General features: G+C 46.6%; 1 pseudogene; it reads right to left on the bottom strand.

The window, feature by feature from the left end:
• Positions 1-16,391, bottom strand: part of LOC111954298 (SAM and SH3 domain-containing protein 1-like) — a 323,047-nt pseudogene that overhangs the window by 35,240 nt on the left and 271,416 nt on the right.

Genomic DNA, 16,391 nt, shown 5'->3' with positions numbered 1-16,391 from the left:
CACATTTTTCAACATTGAAGAGGCATCTCCTGCCTTCTAGGCAGAGTAGCAAAATAAAGGCCATATCTCAGACTGGCAAATAAAAAGAAAAGATTAAGATGGGCAAAAGAACACAGACACTGGACAGAGGAACTCTCCCTTGAAGGCCAGCATCCCGGAGTTGCCTCTTCACTGTTGACGTCGAGACTGGTGTTTGGCAGGTACTGTTTAATGAAGCTGCCAGTCGAGGACTTGTGAGGCGTCTGTTTCGCAAACTAGACACGCTAATGTGCTTGTCCTCTTGCTCAGTTGTGCACCGGGGCCTCCCACTCCTCTTTCTATTCTGGTTAGAGACAGTTTGCGCTGTTCTGTGAAGGGAGTAGTACACCGCGTTGTAAGAGATKTTCAGTTTCTTGGCACTTTCTACCATGGAATAGCCTTCATTTCTCAGAACAAGAATAGACTGATGGGTTTCAGATGAAAGTCCTTTGTTTCTGGCCATTTTGAGCCTGTAATCAAACCCACAAATGCTGATGCTCCAGATACTCAACTAGTCTAAAGAAGGCCAGTTTTATTGCTTCTTTAATCAGAACAAAAGTTTTCAACCGTGCTAACATAATTGCAAAAGCGTTTTAAAATGACCAATTAGCCTTTTAAAATGATAAACTTGGATTAGCTAACACAATGTGCCATTGGAACACAGGAGTGATGGTTGCTGATAATGGGCCTCTGTATGCCTATGTAGATGCTGTTCATCGACTACAGCTCAGCATTTAACACCATAGTACCCTCCAAACTCGCCATTAAGCTCGAGACCCTGGGTCTCGACCCCGCCCTGTGCAACTGTGTCCTGGACTTCCCGACGGGCCGCCCCCAGGTGGTGAGTGTAGGAAACAACATCTCCACCCCGCTGATCCTCAACACTGGGGCCCCACAAGGGTGCTTTCTCAGCCCTCTCCTGTACTCCCTGTTCACCCATGACTGCGTGGTCATGCACGCCTCCAACTCAATCATCAAGTTTGCAGACGACACAACAGTAGTAGGCTTGATTACCAGCAACGACGAGACGGCCTACAGGGAGGAGGTGAGGGCCCTTGGAGTGTGGTGTCAGGAAAATAACCTCACACTCAACATCAACAAAACAAAGGAGATGATCGTGGACTTCAGGAAACAGCAGAGGGTGCACCCCCCTATCCACATCGACTGGAGAGTAGTGGAGAAGGTGGAAAGTTTTAAGTTCCTCGGCATACACATCACGGGCAAACTGAAATGGTCCACCCACACAGACAGRGTGGTGAAGAAGGCGCAGRAGCGCCTATTCAACCTCYGGAGGCTGAAGAAATTCGGCTTGTCACCAAAAACACTCACAAACTTTTACAGATGCACAATCGAGAGCATCCTGTCGGGCTGTATCACCGCCTGGTACGGCAACTMCTCCGGCCACAACRATAAGGCTCTCCAGAGGGTAGTGAGGTCTGCATAACGCATCACCGGGGGCAAACTACCTGCTCTCCAGGACACCTACACCACCCGATGTCACAGGAAGYSCAAAAAGATCATCAAGGACAACAACCACCAGAGCCACTGCCTGTTCACCCCGCTATCATCCAGAAGGCGAGGTCAGTACAGGTGCATCAAAGCAGGGACTGAGAGACTGAAAAACAGCTTTTATCTCAAGGCCATCAGACTGTTAAACAGCCATCACTAACATTGAGTGGCTGCTGCCAACATACTGATTCAATCTCTAGCCACTTTAATAATAAAAAATTGGATGTAATAAATGTATCACTAGTCACTTTAAACTATGCCACTTTATATAATYTTTACATACCCTACATTACTCATCTCAAATGTATATACCGTACTCTATACCATCTATTGCATCTTGCCTGTACCGTTCGGTCATCGCTCATCCATATATATATTTTATGTACATATTCTTATTCATTRCTTTACACTTGTGTGTATAAGGTAGTTGTTGTGAAATTGTTAAATTAATTGTTAGATATTACTGCATGGTCGGAACTAAAAGCACAAGCATTTCGCTACACTCGCATTAACATCTGCTAACCATGTGTATGTGACAAATAAAATTTGATTTGATTTGATATTCCATGAAAAATCGGCTTTTTCCAGCTACAATAGTTTCCAGCTACAATACAATTTACAACATTAACAATGTCTACACTGTATTTCCGATCAATTTGATGTTATTTTAATGGACAAAAAATGCTTTTGAACGGTAGTGTATATTACCTTTTCGACATACTTTTATCTGGTTTTAGCCATTTAAGTTTACACTGAAAATGTTTTACCATACCCGGAAATTATATAACAAATCTATTTCAAACTCTTTTTTTCACATTATATTTTTGGGAGCGGCGGACTCAATTTAGCAGCGGCGGCCCGCCACTGCCAAATTAATGTAGGGGAAACACTGGTCTGTATGTGTGTGTGTGGACTTTGGAGAGAGGATGGTACTGTAGTTCAGTTGGACGTCACGACGGTATTAAAAATCTCTACAGCAAAGCATAAACAGAGGGAACAATGAAGTCACCAATTGGATACCATGAAATTGGGGAGAAAAAAGGTAAAAGTAAAAAGAATATATATCTWTTTTTTTWAATAAAAATTATTTTAAAATGAAAAATGGACAAAAATAAATAAATAATAAAAACAGCGCTGGTTGAACCGCAGGCAACAATTTAGAGCGCTTGAGTTAGTACTAATGCAAGTCTGACTGGGATGTGTACTGTAGGCCTGGAGAGAGGCTTTCAACTCCCCTTAGCTTCTCCAGCCTACCCATGTGGGGTGACAGGCAGCCTAGTGGTTCGAGTGTTGGGCCAGTAACCAAAAGGTTGCAAGATCAAATCCCCGATCTGACAAGGTAAAAATCTATTGTTCTCCCCCTGAACAAGGCAGTTAACCCACTGTTCCTAGACTGCCATTGTAAACAAGAATGTGTTCTTAACTGAATTGCCTAGTTAAATAAAGGGTCAATTTAAAAAAACATGTGAAACACTGGAGCATTGTATTACATCTGTGACCTAACAAGTTCAGAGCTGCTGGGTTAGACCACTGCCTGAGTCTGGTGTTATWGATACACATGCATCAGGCCTGATAACAGCTGAGGGATTTCTTTAACAGCTGGCTTTGGACACCTTATTATTTATTTTATTTCACCTTTATTTAACCAGGTAGGCCAGTTGAGAACAAGTTCTCATTTACAACTGCGACCAGGCCAAGATAAAGCAACGCAGTGCGACACAAACAACAACACAGAGTTACACATGGAATAAACAAACATACAGTCAATAATACAATAGAGAAGGTGTGCAAATGAGGTAGGATAAAGGGGAGTGAGGCAATAAATAGGCCATAGTGGCGAAATTATTACAGTATGGCAAATTAAACACTGGAATGGTAGATGTGCAGAAGATGAATGTGCAAGTAGAGATACTGGGGTGCCAAGGAGCAAGATAAATGAAATAAATAACAATATGGTGATGAGGTAGTTGGATGGGCTATTTACAGATGGGCTATGTACAGGTGCAGTGATCTGTGAGCTGCTCTGACAGCTGGTGCTTAAAGCGAGTGAGGGAGATATGAGTCTCCAGCTTCAGTGATTTTTGCAGTTCGTTCCAGTCATTTCAGCAGAGAACTGGAAGGAAAGGCGGCCGAAGGAGGAATTGGCTTTGGGGGTGACCAGTGAAGTATACCTGCTGGAGCGCATGCTATCTCAGTGAGCTGAGATAAGGCYGGGCTTTACCTAGCAACGACTTATAGATGACCTGGAGCCAGTGTGTTTGGTGACGGATATGAAGCGAGGGCCAGCCAACGAAAGCATACAGGTCGCAGGGGTGGGTAGTATATGGGGCTTTGGTGACAAAACGGATGGCACTGTGCCATGAGGGCATACTGGCACCTACAATYCCTTCAGAAAGTACTCACACCCCTTGGCTTTTTCCATTTTTGTTGTGTTAGAACCTGAGTTTTAAAAAGATTCAATTGAGATTTTATGTCACTGGCCTACACACAAGTTTCGTGATTTTGACGTAAATCGGCTTGAAAATCTATGGCAAGACTTGAAAATGGATGTCTAGCAATGATCAACAACCAACTTGACAGAGCTTGAAAATTGTTTTTAATAATAATGTGCAAATATTGTACAATCCAGGTGGGGAAAGCTCTTAGAAACGTACCCAGAAAAACTCACAGCTGTAATCGATACCAAAGGTGATCGATACCAAAGTATTGGCTCAAGGGGTTGATTACTTAATATGAATCCCAGTTTTATTTTTCATTTCATTTTTTTAAACAAATGTTTAATTTTTTCTTCCACTTTGACATGAGAGTATTTTGGGTAGATCGTTGACAAAAAAAAAAGACAATTACATCTATTCTAATCCCGCGTGGAAACACATCCAAACAAGGAATAAGTCAATGGGTGTGAATACTTTCTAATGGCACTCTAGGTGACACAAGGACCTCTGGCCTCCACATTCCCTTGGACTCCTCCAGCCAGTTCGGGAATTCTCAGTCAGAATGACCTGCACATTACCCATAAATCCCTCTGGTGTCCCATCCGCCCCCTATTCCACCGCTAGGCCCAGTGGTGCATGCTCCATACCCCATTCCTCTGTCAACAGCAGAATCAGACCATGAGGCCGGGGATGAACCCCCCCCCTTAGTTTTTGACAACCTCTCAGCTCCTAAACCGCAGAATGACTCCCCCCTCATCCCTGCACCTCTTAACCCCACTGCCCTCCCTCTTCGCTAACCCCACACATCTGTCTGGAATTCTATTCTGCTAAGTTTCCACCGCTCCAGAAAACATTACAGAGTAAGGTTTTCAGACCGTGCTGTAATAACAGGTCTGTGCGCGCGCGTGTGCACGAGAGAATCGATGAGGAGACAGGAGAGAGACAGAGACAGAGAAGAGCGAGCCAGCCCGCTGCAGTTTGGAACCAGACCCGACTAATGCTTATTACTGAGGTACTGTACATATGGGACATTACTGGAAGCAGGTTGATGTTTATTGTCAGGAATCTTGCCCTGGAGGCAGAACTGAGCCTCCAACTGGGCCAGCTGCAGTCAACATTGGCTATATTGTACGTAAAAATGCATGAAAACAAACATTTCCTTTTTGGTCATCATTTAAGTTAAGCATTAGTTAGCAGTGCGGTTAAGGTTAGGGTTCATGTTAGGGTAAGGGTTAGGTTTAAAATCTGATTTGATGACTTTGTGGCTGTGCCAGCTCGTGACCACTCTGCAGAGCTGCATCCAGGGCAAGATTCATGACAATAAACCTGCTTACTGGAGTGGAGCGTGGATATTATTACTCGGAGTGGTTCATTATTCCTGTGGGTGGTGGTGTTGAGTGCATCGTTGTTGCAGGGTGTATGTGCGTTGTTTTTGCAGAGTGAGCCACTCATGTGCAAGACAGTCCCGGAGGACAGCCGGGGGTGAAAGCGAGGCAGCATGGCTTTTATATACAGGAGAGAAAGCGTTGCTTTTAAATTAAATGCATTCTGCATAATCTCTTGTACTGTAAATCTGGGTCATTAAGAAGAATGCAATAGGAGAGAAGAGAAGACAAAGAAAGACACTTCTGTCCCTTGCCAATACATAACAGCCTGGGGGGAGAGGAGGAGGTGACAATGGCATAGTCCCGAGATGCAGCCGTGAGGGACACCGACGTCTGGAAATCAATCAGTGGTGAAAAGCTGCTGCAGTCAGCAGTAGAACAATGCCAAACAGTCATGACCCCTCACACACATGCCTCCACACACACACACACACACACACACACACACACACACTGTCATTAACGGCTTTGGGTCTTGCTGCAAATGTCATTGTGCGGTCGAACATACACGGTGCACATTACAAGCAAGACTAGATTGAGAATAGCCAGTAAAACCCTTGCAAATGGATGCAAACCTAGAGGGACTCTCACTGTGTCTGCAAACACACCTCAGAAAAAAAGACAGGAAAAAAAACACTGAAATTTAATTAAGCATGCGAAGCAGTTGACTGTGACTTGTTACTCACAGCTTTAGGCATTTAGGACAGCAGACTCGTGCTCATCCCATCCCCAGGTCAGCACAAAGAAGCAGGCATCATGATGCATGAGGCTGAGCCTGCCCTAGCTACTCCCAGGTTAGTCACGCTGCACACAGCATATCCAGGGTGAGGCACGCGCAGTCACACAGCACACAGCATATCCAGAGTGAGGCACGCACAGTCACACAGCACACAAGCACACAGCATATCCAGAGTGAGGCACGCACAGTCACACAGCACATCCAGAGTGAGGCACGTGTAGTCACACAGCATACAGACACACAGCATTGACGCACACACTCACTCTCACAAACTATCTGCAGCCTTTTGGCGAAGGCAGCTCTGCCCGAATGAAAGCGACGGAAGTGAGTAGCAGCAGAGAAAAGGCACGTTGTGCCTGGTGGAGAGAGAGGAGGACAATCACAGCGTTTGAGCCCCTCTGACCCCTGCCTTGGCCCCCACATCTCTAATGGCCAGCCCGAGGAGAGAGAGAGAGACCAGGCTAAGAGGAGGACGGATCTTGTGAGCTCCACACACACACACACACATCCATTAACCATTTGGAAGATGGGGGATGACATAATACATTTTTAAAAGCGGGGGACATTACCCCTGACACACACCCTCAGGCCCAAAAGGGGAAAGATATTTCCTCAACGGGTCCATTTTAAACTGGTGCTTAATCAAGCAGAGCCTCCCTCCTCCTACTCCTGCTGTGTTTCGGGGGCCTGAGGGGAGTGAGAGCTCTTTGTCCTCCATCCATCACTTCCTCTCTTCCTCCCTCCCTCCGGCGACGCGTGCTAACGGCCCCCGAAGACAGGCCAAGTGTTCCCCCGGACAATACACCTCCAGTCATCCTCCCATCCTCTCTCCCTCCGTCTATCGGACACCCCGTCCGTCAATCCAATGGGACAGGAAGCAGGCCTGTGGCAGCCGAGGGCATGGCGAGGATTAACAGGGAGATTGGCCTGCTAGGGCCCTGTCTGCAGCGCCACATCAAATACCAGGCGGAGCCATACTGCATCACAGACCGGGCTCGGAGCCGGCTCTCTGCACAAGTCCTTACAACAGGACTTTCTCATTGAAGGAAGCCAATTAGCCAATTATTACGAGAAAGGAAAATTTTACTTGCATGTGAAAGCTGTTTGAAAGCATGGCAGGGTCTTGTSCAGAATATCCAGAGCCCAGAGCAGGACTGCAGGCAGCTTGGCGTCAGGGCTGTGGGAGCACCACGCTAGAACAGACGTCTTCAGAGCGGAAGGACGCAATTGGCTAATTAATACGGAAAGGGGAATGTAGCGTACACGCGATAGCATGCGAGAGGGCAAACGACGCTAGGCAGTCCGGTACGGATTTCAAGACTGCTGATCATTCAGAAGGAAGGGAATGTTGAGCTCCAGCTATTAGCAGCTGGGTTTCCACGGCAACACATATGTGCATATAAATATTTGGGTATCCAGATGGTGCTTTTGTGATGTGTATCCATGACCACCTTCACAGGAAGATGTGGCTCTGTGTGTGTGTGTGTGTGTGTGTGTGTGTGTGTGTGTGTGTGTGTGTGTGTGTGTGTGTGTGTGTGTGTGTGTGTGTGTGACTGTGGTGGTGTGTGTGTGTGTGTGTGTGTGTGGTGTGTGTGTGTGTGTGTGTGTGTGTGTGTGTGTGTGTGTGTGTTTGTGAGAGAGAGAGAGAGAGAGAGAGAGAGAGAGAGAGAGAGAAGAGAGAGAGAGAGAGAGAGAGAAGAGGAGAGAGAGAGAGAGAGAGAGAGAGAAGAGAGAGAGAGAGACAGAGACAGAGACAGAGACAGAGACAGAGACAGAGACAGAGACAGAGACATGAGACAGAAGACGAGACAGAGAGAGAGAGAGAAGAGAGAGAGAGAGAGAGAGAAACTGGGTTGGTTCATCTATCCTTGTGGGGACCTGAAATCCCCAAAAGTCCCTACAAGGATAGTAAAACAAGGGAAATTCTCCCTCGTGGAGACATTTCCCACATCCCCATGAGCACAAAGGCTGTTTTAAGCTTAATGGTTAGGTTCAGGGTTAGGGTTAGAATTAGGGTTAGGGTAAGGTTTAGGGTTAGGAGTTAGGTTTAAGGTTTGGGTTAAGCTTATGGTAAGAGTTTGGGAAAATGTGATTTTGAAATAATGTTGGGTCCCCACGAGGATAGACGTACTAAACATCTGTGTGTCTTGGTTCGTGTGTGTGGGGGTGCTTGTGAGGCAAAAGGTTCCATCTGGACCCGGTTCTGCTTCAGAGCCATTGATCTCCAGAACATCTGAAAGCCCAACATGTACACACACAGTCCTCCATTTAGCCTGTCAGCCAATGCGTCTATCCCCTGTGATGTCTCACACACACACACACACACACACACACACACACACACACACACACACACACACACACACACACACACACACACACACACACACACACAGAGCCACCGATCTAGTGGGCCGCGAGGCTAAACCCAAGAGAAAAACAGAGCTTGACTTGGCACAGCAAGAAAGAAGCATTTGATTTGAACGATCACCAGTGAGTACGACTAGTCTCCATCCAAACAAACCCTCCACGTCCGCCTTGAGGATCCACTCCAGTAACAAGCAGTATCCTCTGAGTGAGGCCGTGTTCTGTGACCTGTCACTAAGACAAACTAAACCCCATGGCTTGGAGGGATACTTCAAAAGGACTGAGAGGTCCAGGACCTGGCCTTCACTCACAGCTGCTCATCCGGACTGGACACATGTACTTCCGGCACTGACTTACAATTAAAGAAGGGGGAAAAGTTACTGTGTAAACTCCTGGAAAGGTTCATTATGGAATGAGGGCCGGGGTTGGATGGAAATCCGTTCTCTGTTCAGAGTTAACCTTTAGGACTACAGTAAAAGCTTACTATAACATGTATTATGCTGATAATGATGATGATGATGATGATGATGCAAGCCTCATGGCCCAAGTCAGCTCACTATTTGCTCTTCGGTGCAGAAGCCAATATACAACACATGTTATTATTCTCCACAGTAGAAGGCAGCGCCATTCCTCCTTCTGAGTGACAACACATCCGTCTGGCCCAACAGGGACCCCACACACGGCCACCTCGCCTAACCTGGAAAGAGTGCCTCAGCCTGGGTATGAGCAGGCCCTGTGGGCCCCTGACAACCAGGACACGGATCCTATCCTGATCACACCCTACATGATTGCTATGACCCAGCTATAGGACGAAGGAGGGAGGGAGGGAGGTTCGGGCTCCCGAGTGGCGCAGTGGTCTAAGGCACTGCATCTCAGTGCTAGAGGTGTCACTACAGACACACTGGTTCAAATCCAGGCTGTATCACAACCGGCCGTGACTGGGAGTCCCATAGGGCGGTGCATAATTGGCCCAGTGTTGTCCGGGTTTTTCCGGTGTAGGCCGTCATTGTAAACAATAATTTGTTCTTAACTGACTTGCCTAGTTAAATAAAGGTGAAAAAAATCATAAATAAAAAAATGATGCATGGCCGGGCATACCATATAGTCTGCTGCCGGATAAAAGAGCAAAGGGAGGGTAGGGGTGGGAAGCTCGGGGGGGGGTTCACTTAGGAGAGATTTAACACAACTAAAACCAGTCACTGTGGAGTAACGTAATCAGTAATCACCCTGTAAGCAGTATTCAGCCAAGCCCTGTCCAATGTGGGTGACTTCTGATGATGCCTGACCCGGTCTAAGTAACATTGGCTGGCTTGAGTGTGACAGGTGCCTTGGCACTTTGAGTCGCACACTAATCCACACCCTTAAAGGCCACACTGATTGCCTAATCCCAGTCATACAGGTTTACTGTCTTCAATACACTGTAACGAAAAACTGTCATTCATTCAGTTATTTTGGGATATTATCAACAGTAAAATACTCTGAAATGTTTTACTGCAACATGCTGCAAATGATGGTGCATTGTGGGAAAACGTTGTGGGTTGGGGAAACAATTGCTGCATTTCGAATGGTACTGTAATTCCAACCCACAGAATACAGTACCGTGCCGTATCTTTGGAACGCAAAAAACCTTTTGACCACTAGTGGGTGCATGGTATGTGTTGCGCCCGTGAGTGAGAATGCTGTACCAATTTAAGGCTTATGTGGTTATAGTGCACCATCAATTTGTATAAGGGACAGATTGAAGTGGCAGAAAGTCTTAAACCTTAAATGGTTGAGCATTTAGCCATGTCCTTTCGTTCTGTTGTGCCCTGTAGTCACTGTTTGGAAGCCTTTGGAAGTGCAAGTGATATAAAACACAAAATATTCATTAATACATTGTAATGTGTGAACACTTTGCCACGCAGCCAACCTGCTTGACCAATCCCTTGTAATTACAGGACCACACTGAAATACAAACCCCTCCCCTCTTTTTTTACAGTATAATACAGTACATTTTACGGTATTGTACTGTATGGCATTATAAGGTACATGCATTGATACCGTATTTATATTACAGTAGGTGCACTGTAATATGAAATACATCATTTTAATTGCCATTTAGCTGCCTGTAAGTTACTGTCAAATTTACGGCAACCCTTTTTACAGTGTACACACAGAATGGGGTGTCAACATGTGGGACGCGGTATGTCTGGGGTTATGTCATAATATCCAGGTTAGTTAGAGAAGGGACGTGACTGCCAATGCTCTTATACACACATTCTCACACACACAAATTTTACATTTACATTTTAAGTCATTTAGCTGACGCTCTTATCCAGAGCGACTTACAAATTGGAAAGTTCATACATATTCATCCTGGTCCCCCCGTGGGGAATGAACCCACAACCCTGGCGTTGCAAGCGCCATGCTCTACCAACTGAGCCACACGGGACCAAATACTCCTAGGTAACACACACACACAGACACAGACACAGACACGCACACACACACACACACACACACACACACACACACACACACACACACACACACACACACACACACACACACACACACACACGCAAAGATGGCTGCTCCTTTGTGGGGTTTTGATCCTGAGGGTCACGGGGGCGAGAGGTGAAAGGACAGTCAAAGGTCAGAGTTCAGAGAAGTACTTACGTTGCAGTTAGAGGACTGGTTTAGATTGGGACTGGATCCGTCAGTCCACTCTGCAGTGTCAGTACTGCTGGACTGTCTGCTATGGTTCTCATACTCCTTCAGCTATAGGAGAAGAAGAGTTTAGAGAGAAGGGAGGGCAGGGGGCGGTGGCCCACTCTCACTATAGAGACAGCTACCCCTCCACACACACAAAGAAACACCAATACACAAACGTAGGACACCACACACACGCTCACACACATACACGCACAAAGGTCACAAGTCTATCGACACAAACATACACGGTCACAAGACAAAACAACTGTCCACAGAGTAGGGATGGGCATTTGAAATGATTTCACTATCCGAATAATATCCCCAAAACAGTTTTGGAACTCCGGATAGGCGAAACACATGTGTTTTAAAGAAAATTCATATATATTTTTTTCAACTTCAATGGGGACTCGCTCTAACGATTCAGGAGAGGCGGCTCACTGCTTGTTGTTTCAGAACAGAGGGGCGGGGGAGGGGCGTGAGAGGAGCAGGGGCCGGTGTGTCTGACATGGAGGGAGAGAGAAAGTGGCCAAACCAACGCAACAAACTTGTGGCTCCGATAGGTTATCGCCAACAGTATCCTCTCATCAGGTAGTCTCTATCTTGACTGCGTTACATCAACGTAAAGAAGCTAGCTCGCTACATCAGTCAGCTAAGTTAGCTAGCCAGCTAGCTTGCATAGCAAGGCTAATTAAGGCTATTTTGCTGCGATCCCCATCCTTCTCCTACAACAACTCCATTCATATTAGACAGCCTACCTGTTGGTTGACCATTGTAGCCTACTCCTTCTCATGTAGCCAACTTAATTCCCTAATTGCAATTCCATTTGGAATTGATTAGAAATCTCACGCTTCACTTGCTACACGTGGAGGAGCCTCTGACAGTAGAGCTGCTTTCATTGACCGACAAAGACAAGCTACACTTTACTACATATTACTTTCTTACGGTGGGAACTAAAACTGTATACTGTCATGGTCTGTGCTCATACGTAGCAATGTTACAGATAATTACATTTGATTTTAGACAAAGCCTATATTTATTTCTTTCTAAAATGAATACTCTTGCAATGAATCGAATACGAACGTCCATTCGGGAAATTCAAATATTCAAATAACCGTACCCATCCCTAACCACAGAGGCTGTTCATTGATTCCATTGGTTTGTTTAAGTGTCAACCGCAGTGGAGGAGGGTCGAAGGTCAGACCAGCACTCAATAATACACCAGCTGCACAGGAAGAGGTGGAGGAAAATCAATGTCTGCCTTGAAGAGAGACCTAGTTCTACAGGACTGCAATCACCCGAGTCATGCTCTCCTTTAAAATGACAGCAGAGTGGGAGAGGGAGGAAGAGAGGGGAGGGGGAGGAAGAGAGGAGAGGAAGAGAACATAGAACAGGAGAGCAAAGGAGAAAAGAAAGAGAGGAAGAGACAAGAAGAGGCAGAAGAATAGGACACGCAAAAAGGTGAGACAGGAGAGGGGGGAGTAGAAAGGAGAAAGAAGAGGAGACAAGATGGACGACTGAATGACACTGCAGCCACCACATTCAACCAGGGAATAAATCCAGAATGCATCACTCTAACCACCACACCGGGGGGGGGGGGGGGGCTACTGAGCGAACATGTCCAGCTACGCCAACAGAATGAACAGGACCACACATAAACACCGTGAGGCGCCCTTCTTGGACAGGGATTGGGACGGCGTGGGTGTGTTTTGTAAAAAATAAAAAAGGGCAGTGKAGGGTTATAATGAAAGCACAGTGAATGGTTAGTAAGAGTAAGTCATTTTAGTAAACGCTGGAGATGGAGCTTGCGGGATGAAGCGGGAGAGGTGGTAGGCGTGGACCACGTTGCAGTGAGGGAGCTGGGGCTGGGGTCAGGCTGTGGGTGGGGTGGAGGTCCCCTCCAGGCCCTGTCTGGGGGTCTGTCTGTCTGTCTGCCCCAGGAGGAGCCTGGAGAGTGGGGAATGGGTGTAGGGGGTACAGAGAAGAGGGTGGGTGAGAGGGTTCCTACCCGAGCTAAAGCCTCTTCAACAGTGATCATCTTCTCCTTCACCATCATCATCAGCTGGATGCGCTCTTCGTCACTCATGGTGATCTCACTGGCCACGTAACCTATGTCCTCTCCTAGACGGTCAGAGAACGAGGGGTCAATGAAACAGCTGGGGCACGKCATAAAGTACGATGGAAATACATAAAAAAAACGGGACAAAATGAGTCCTTGTTAGATAATAAGTATGCCATTGTAATTTCACTATGTCATTTCTCGGGGAAAAAGCACGCTGTACTAGAAAGCGTAGTCCTGCCGTACCTCTCGAAGTCTGCCGCATGACTCCCTTCTGCGACGTCTTGCGAAAGTTCTGCCAGAAGGATTTGTTCTTCTTCTTATTGTCCCATTTACCTACCAGGAACAGGGAGAGAGAGAGAGCTCCAGTCAGACAATGCTGGGACACACACGCAAAAGAGACACACACACACTTCCTTAAGACAGTGTTGACGGGTAACGGGAAAATAGGCTCAAGGTCTTTGAATGATTCTCTGATAAAGACTGAAACGCAATGGGACATACCATTTCCCCGTCATTATAAACAGTGTAAAGGTGTGTGTGTGTGTGTGTGTCTARARGTGTGTGCATGACTTCTCTATCCCCTGAGTCACCTGTCTGGGGATAGGCTCTGAAAGAGGGCAGCTGAGGGCTCCGGGCAGGTGACATTTGTATGTAAGGGCTGACGAGAGGTGTTTCTCCCGAAAGTCTTAAGATCACACACTGTCCTGTCTGTCTAGCTGGAATATAAAACACTACAGCCACAACAAGCTGAAGGTCAGCATGACAATATCTCATGAGTGTTTAACCCCACTGTTATTCTCTCTCTGGTTCTTTGATTCTCACCACTTTTTCTCTCGCTCTCGCTCTCTCACTACTCTGTCCTCTCTCACTACTTCTGTTTCTCTTCTCACTCTCTACTCTCTCTCACATACTTCTGTTCTCTCTCACTCTCTCTCTCTCTCTCCACTACTCGGTTCCTCCTCTCACTCTCTACACAGCTCTCTTGTTCCTCTCTCGCTTCTCTCTCTCTCACTACTCTGTTCTCTCTCACCTCCTCTCACTCTCTGTTCTTCTTCACTCTCCTCTCTCTCCAACTACCATCGTTCTCTCCTCACTCTTCACTACTCTGTTCTCTCTCTCTCTCTCACTACTCTGTTCTCTCTTTTCTCACTACTCTGTTCTCTCTCTCACTACTCTGTTCTCTCTCCTCTCTCTCACTGCTACTTCTCTCTCTCTCTCTCACTACTCTGTTCTCTCTCTCTCACTCCTCTCTCTCACACTACTCTCTCTGTGTTGCTCTCCTCTCTACCTCTCTCACTACTCTGTCATCTCCATCCACTCTGTCATGTACATGTACTATCTCTCACTCTCTCTCCACTACTTCTGTTCTCTTCTCTCACGCTCTCTTTCTTCACTACTCTTTCTCTTCCTCTCATCTCAGTTACTCTCTCTCTCCTCCTCATATCACTACTCTTTCTCTCTCACATCTCTCTCACACTACTCTGTTCTCTCTTCACTCTACTCTCACTACTCTGTTCTCTCTCTCACTACTATTTCTCTCTCTATCTCACACTTCTGTTCTCTCTCACCTCTCTCTTCTTCGCATACTCTGTTGTCTCTCACTCTCTCTCTCTCGCACTACTCTATGTTATCTCCTCACTCTCTCTCTCCACTACTCTGTGTGTTCTCCCCTCATTTTCTATCACTGCTCTGTTCTCTCTCTCTCACTCTCTCAACTACTCTGTTCTCTCCTCGCACCATACTCTGTTCACTCTCACTTCTCTCTCTCTCACTACTCTGTTCTCTCTCTCACTACCTATGATTGTCTCTCACTCTCTCTCTCCCACTACTTCTGTTACTCTCTCTCACTCCTCTGTGTTCTGCACTATAGTGTTCGTCTCACTAGCTCTGTTCTTCTCTGTCCTCACACTACCTGTATCTCTCTCTCCACTACTCTGGTTGTCTCTCACTCATGCTCTCTCACTACCCGTTTTCTCTTCTCTCTCACACTACCGATGGTATCTTCTTCTTTTTTCCTTTCCCTCTCTTCTCGTCTCACACTAACTGTTCTCTCTCCTCTCTCTCTCTCACACTACCTGGTTCTCTCTCCTCTCTCTCTCTCACACTACCTGGTCTCTCTCTCACTCTTCTCTCTCTCACACCTCATCGCTGGGTTCTGCTCTCTCTTCTCTGCTCTCAGCACTAACCTGGTGTACTCTCTCCTCCTCTCTCTCTCACATACGCTGGTCGTCTCTGCTGCCTCTCTCCATCTCTCGCAAGGCTAGAGTTGCCCCTGAGTAAGAGGCTAAAAACAACATAAAGCAGTTGCAATTCACACACATACTCGCAAATAACTGCTTGTAAGCGTCGCGGGTTAAGCCATCCAATCAATGACTGACAATTTCACCCAGCAGACACATAACGTGGGGTATGGTCCAAGTTGATCAATACAATTCTTTGTTATTCTTATTATTTATTTACTGCATATATAACTAGACTCCCAACCCTGCTAGAAGCTAGGAAATAGGAAGAGAAAACGGAAGTATTTTTTTGTATAAAAAGTTGAATTGCTACTAACCTCCGTCTTCAGAGCTGGACTTCTGCCAGAGACATCCTGGAAAGAACAGAGCAACAGAGAAGAGAGAGAGGAGAGGTTAGCGTCAGACCAGATGACCCTCCTCTCTCTCCTCTTAGCATCGCACACCATCACTTCTCTAGCACTGGGGACTTCCAGTCAGTCCCGGCCTTCCCCCCGTCCCTCTAAGAAGGAACATGCTGCTGAGTTTTCTGGTCTGTTGTCTGTGGGTTTTTACTCCGGCTGCTGTCAGTGGTCTCCCCTAGAGGGCGGGTGGAGCTCTAAGACACACACACACGCAGGCGGACCCTGAGGAGCACAGGGCAGAGATATCCACAAGAGGAGAGGAGATAGGGGGGGATGAGAGAGGAGCGAGGAGAGGAGGGAAAGAGGAGTGGGGAAAGGGAGGATGATGAAGAGAAGAAGGAGAAATGGATGACAGGAAGATGAGAAAAGGGTGAATGAAGAAGGAAGAGGGAAGGAGAAGAGCAGACAGAGAGAAAACCACTGGGCAGACTAGCCTGTTTGTGTTTCCATAGTCACGAGGAGGGGAGGAAGGAGAGAGAGGGGAGAGAGAGAGGAGAGATGGAGGAGAGGAGAAGAGAAGAAAAAGAGAGAGAGAGAGAGAGAG

Source organism: Salvelinus sp. IW2-2015, linkage group LG28 (genome assembly GCF_002910315.2).
Source record: "Salvelinus sp. IW2-2015 linkage group LG28, ASM291031v2, whole genome shotgun sequence".
NCBI classification, from domain to species: Eukaryota; Metazoa; Chordata; class Actinopteri; order Salmoniformes; family Salmonidae; genus Salvelinus; species Salvelinus sp. IW2-2015.
This window is presented reverse-complemented; position numbering and strand designations above follow the sequence as displayed.